We start from the raw sequence: 5,677 nt of genomic DNA on the forward strand, positions 1-5,677 counted from the left end.
TATTTGTAAGGTTCAAGAGTCTTGGATCGCTGAACTTTGCCTGATTAACTATGCAGGATTTATCTCCGGCATTCCAGACGTGTCTCCAGGTTTACAGCGGGAAACCTGCAGAAAGATCATACAGGAAAAAGACATATAAACTAGTTTGATCCTCATGGAAGAAATGGTTTTGGAAAAGGTTGTATATTACTGGAATGGTCTTATGTAAAAAGACACAGCAGAGCTAGAACAATACATGGGATGGATAGGGTGTAATTGTGTGAAAGTTTTGGGTTGTTAGAAAAGAATTTCTCATAAGGCTCTGTTCATTGGTTTGTCTAGAAAAACTCCTTAGGCTAGGTTCAGACTATGTAACTGTGCGGCTGTATTTGTGGCTGTAATTGTGCGGCGGTATTTTTGGTGGTTCATGTGTACGCTGGAAAGTATACGATATACGGCTGCACAGTGCACACTATGTATGAATCTACGGCCCTATCGTAAACGGACCCGTAAAAAATGAACAAGACCATTGTTTGCGGCTGGACATGCGGCCGTGGATTGATAGGCGGTCCGTACGGAGTACTTCAAAAATAGCCAGCAATGATGCCAAATGCCGATGCCTCTAATAGTTAATATATTAAATTAATAAAACACATTTTCTTTGTAATAAAGTCCCTTTCGTTGTTCAATAATTTAATTCTAACAAATCCATCATTGTGCAATTAAATATACTGTTAAAATAAATATATATATAAATAAATGTATATATATATATATATATATATATATATATTTATTTTTTGACAGTATATTTAATTGCACAATAAAGGATTTGTTAGAATTAAATTATTGAACAACGAAACTGAATTTATTTCAACGAAAATGTGTTTTATTAATTAAATATTAATTAGTACAGGAAGCTCCAGTAAGCCGTTAATTCATATTGCCGTAGTTTCATCCGCACATTTACAGCCGCATAAAAAATACAGCCGCACACATACATAGTGTGAACATAGCCTGAAAGTGAATGTACCATCAGGTACATTCGCTTTAAGTATTACCCATGTATAGAACTGCATCGGTGCGGGGAAGCCGGTGCTAATGCACACAAATGCATATGTTTCTCATCCATTTTTTCATGCCCCCCCCCACTGAACGGATACGTTAAAGTTTACCTGTTATAACTTTCAAAATCTAAATCAGCAGTAGATGTGATATAAAGTAAGTTTGCAATTTACATTCATTATTTTTTTTAGTTATCATGGAAAACACGGCACTTCACAAAACAGAAAACAGGAAGTCCTGTGTATCCCAGGCCATCTGAGCGCTCATAGAGAGAAGGCAGTCATGTGATTGATGGACACATTGAGCCGTGACTCTCTGTACTTGCCGGAATTCCTGGGTTTAGTCTTTTTTTCAATATGCACAAGTCTGAAAATCTACTGGACCTGTATTTCTGGTAAGTTCAGCTTTGTTTTACAGCATAAGGCCCCGTTCCCACTGAGCAAAGCTAGCGGAATTCCGCGACGGAATTGTCCGCCGCGTAATGCCGTTAGACTCCCATTATGAGCAGGAGGCTATGGGAGGCGCGCGCTCCTGCCCTGTCCGCGCTGAAGAATGAACGTGTTCATTCTTCAGCGCGTACAGAGCAGCAGCGCGCGCCTCCCATAGACTCCCATTATGAGCGGGAGGCTAACGGCATTCCGCGGCGGACAATTCTGTCGCGGAATTCCGCTAGCTTTGCTCAGTGGGAACGGGGCCTAATAACAGCAAAAAAATAATAAATGTAAATTGCAAACTTGCTTTATATCACATCTACTGTTGATTTAGATCTTGAAAGTTATAACTGAAAGTTATATAAATTTGTAATTTACTTTTATTTGAAAATCTCAAGTCTCATATTTATTAGATTCTGTATGTCCTGCAGAAAATGTTGTTTTCTTTTCTGACATCTCTGGCTGAGACAGCAGCAGCAAATCGTCATAGAAAACCTTTGCTGCTCTGGACAGTTCCTGACATGGACAGAGGTGTCAGCAGAGAACACGGTGTCAGACTGGAAAGAATACACAACTTCCTGCAGGACATACAGCAGCTGATAAGTACTGGAAGACATGACATTTTTAAATAGAAGTAAATTACAAATCTGTATAACTTTCTGAAACCAGTGGATTTAAAAGATAACCCATTTAAAATTTGTGACTTTTATCCACTCTCACTACTCTTGTAAGGAGCCGAGATAAGTGGTGTTAGCTAGAAGGGGATGGGGTCTCCATTGGTCCAACAGATTTACTAGTACAACAATCTATTGGTTATAGCATATGTAACTTTATAACTTTAGGACCTTTCCAACTACAGATTCACATCTTTTGCTTTTATTTCCATTGTGAACTCTTGCTTTTTTCACAGACTTTATAAACTGATACATTGCTTTTATAGCCGCCTGCTTTTTCATGTATAGGCAGGGATTTTTCTTTTTTCTTTTAGTTTTCCTTCTGAAATCTTTTAGATCGAATATGAATTCTCTAAGCTGTGCAGTTACAATAATAATCCTTGTGCGGCTTAAGCTACTGGACATTTTTCTATAAGAGAAACACTTTTTCTAAGCTGCTTTCAGTTCTCAATTCCCTTATTCGAAAAACAGTGAATCTTAAATAGAAAAAAAATAAATAAAAAATAAATCAAGATCAAAAGAATTAAACTGGGATTGGGGGTCTGACTTTTATTCATGGTTGTTGAAGCTGTAGTATTACCATTGATATTTAGTTGGTTACTCCTTTTCCTCCATATCATTATGAAAATCTTAATGGCCGGCGTCATTGTATGAACAGCAGGTCGATGAGACTATTGTTTTTTAGAGACATTTTTACACATTAGCCTCAGTGTTGTATATAAGATCAATAAGTCCTGATCTTGCCAAAACCACTCTGCTTTGTAAAGAATAAGGGTTCTATCACAAAAAAGGTCTCTTTGGAAATCCTATTCCATACGGTCACAAAACTGCGTCTGCAAATACAATAGTCTTTCAACTTGATTTAAAGATATTCAAGCAATTTTTTTTCTTAAGCTCAGACATGACCTATATATATGAACATGAATCAAATATTCACAGAGCATTGTCTTTGCTCATTTCCCTGAATAAAATCTTCACGGATTTGGCTGTTTTAATATTATCTTTATAGGATGAGTCATAAACTCAGTACTGACAAGACCAGTGTGATTGTATATATCTGTATAGATGGCCATACACTAGAGAGTCTGACAGGTCGGGACTGACCACTGTGCACTAGGTCACATTGTGAGCCCATGAATGGAGTTGGACCAGAAAAGAGAAGAAACAGGAAAGAAACAAAAGAAAATATTAGGAGAAATAGGTTTTAGGGGGCATTCCACCCAAAGTAAACTCTTTATATGTTGCTACCCCTGGTGTCTTCTTACCTCATTTTCAGGTTCTCGACTGAGCAATTCCACCTCCACTTCTAAGACGGACTCATTTGGTGGTAACAGCTTGCTCAGTCAATCACTGAGACGAGTCCGTCTCAGAAGTAGAGGCGGGATTTCTCAGTCGGGAACACAAAGATGACGTAGGAGAACACTAGGGGGAGTGTGGGAAGGTAAGATTAGGCACTTTGGCATCTTCTCACTAGAGGCAGCAACATATAAAAAGTTTACTTTGGGCAGAATACCCCTTAAAGAAACTCTGTACCCACAATCTGACCCCACCCCAAACCGCTTGTACCTTCAGATAGCTGCTTTTAATCCAAGATCTGTCCTGGGGTCCATTCGGCAGGTGATGCAGTTATTCTCCTAAAAAACAACTATTAAACTGGCAGCCCCGTGCCCAAAGGTCGGGGCTTAGAATGTCTTTGCATTGGGCTGGCACAACCTCTCTGTCGCTCCTCCCCACCCTCCTTATCATTAGGATTGCTCCAGGCAGATTGTCTCCTATTCCTCTGCTGTGTGAATACTGAATATGGGCTGGATCATTAAGGCACCTGTGCAATGTTCAGACAGGAGAAAATGTTCCAGTGGCATTCCTAATGATGAAGAGGGTGGGGAGGAGGGACGGAGGGGTGGTGCACAGTTAGGGCACAGATACTCTAAGCCTCGGCTGTTGGACACAGGGCTGCAAGTTTAAAAGTTGTTTTTTTTAGGACGATATCTGCATCACCTGCCAAACGGACCCCAGGACAAATCTTGGATTAAAAGCAGCTATCCGAAGGTACAAGTGGTTTGGGGGGGGGGGGGGGGGGTCAGACTGTGGGTACAGAGTCGCTTTAAATTAATTAGCAGTGTAAACTTGAGGACCGATTATTGGCAACAAGCATTCCTGAAATTGCTAATTCGGATGACAATCAGGCTGTGAAAAAGTGTCAGCGATCAGCTAAGGTCAGGAAAATGCTCGCTCCTCGGCCGATCACTAAACACAAACACAAACGTGTTTAAAATGCCAAAAATGTAGCTAAAGTTACAAATTACAGTTTTGGGGTAAATTGTACCAAGTGTACTATTTGCCTAATATACCTATGAAGAATTTAATGTATAAAAGGGTTATGTTACATAAATCAGTGTATTTTACATCTACATTAGGTTTGTATATTTCCCAACATTTGCAGAAATAGAAGAGGGACAGACAAAGTAGCTTGCAGTGCACCCATGGCAAATCAAATAAAATATCAATAATGAATACAGTGGACAGATATTTATTATATCAGTTGTATTCATAAGTTGAGGGCCACCCAGTGACTGTTTTGTAATTACCAACCTAGCGCCTTTTTCACATGTCCAGTGTTTTTCATGATTTTGTCCGCTCAGTAAAAAACACTGAATGTCTGTTCATTGCATCTGTGCGCTGGGTTGTGAGCGAGGGAGATGATGGGAGCCGGTGACAGGAGCTGGGAAGATGGGAGCCGGGAGAGGGGAACAGCAGCAGAGGACATGAGAGCCGGGAGCGGGGAAGAAGGGAGCCAGGAGTGGGGGACAGCAGTGAGAAAGAAGGGAGCGGGGGACAGCAGCGAGGGAGGTGAGAGCTTGGAAAGAGGGACAACAGCAGAGGACATGAGAGCCGGGAGGGAGGACAGCAGCAGGGGAGGTGTGAGCCGGGAGCAGGGGAGAGAATAGGGGAAGAAGGGAGCCAGGAGTGGGGGACAGCAGCAGAGGACATGAGAGCCGGGAGCGAGGGACAGCAGCGGGGAAGGTTAGAGCTGGGAGTGGGGGACAGCAGCGGAGGACAAGAAAGCCGGGAGCGGGGGACAGCAGTGGGGGTGGTGAGAGCCAGGAGTGGGGGACAGCAGTGGAGGACATGAGAGCCGGGAGTGGGGGACAGCAGAGGGGAAGGTTAGAGCTGGGAGTGGGGGACAGCAGCGGAGGACAAGAAAGCCGGGAGCGGGGGACAGCAGTGGGGGTGGTGAGAGCCAGGAGTGGGGGACAGCAGTGGAGGACATGAGAGCCGGGAGTGGGGGACAGCAGAGGGGAAGGTTAGAGCTGGGAGTGGGGGACAGCAGCGGAGGACAAGAAAGCCGGGAGCGGGGGCAGCAGCAGGGGAGGTGAGTGCTGGGAGAGGGGTACAGAAGACGCGAACATGAGAGCCGGGAGCGGTGACAGGAGCGCGGGTAGGCATCCATGCCACCATCTGTACTATGACTTGTCCTATTTATTCGTGACAAGGATCATGGCACAAATGGTGTGAATGCCTACATAG

This window comes from Dendropsophus ebraccatus, chromosome 11, assembly GCF_027789765.1.
Source record: "Dendropsophus ebraccatus isolate aDenEbr1 chromosome 11, aDenEbr1.pat, whole genome shotgun sequence".
Taxonomy (NCBI): Eukaryota; Metazoa; Chordata; class Amphibia; order Anura; family Hylidae; genus Dendropsophus; species Dendropsophus ebraccatus.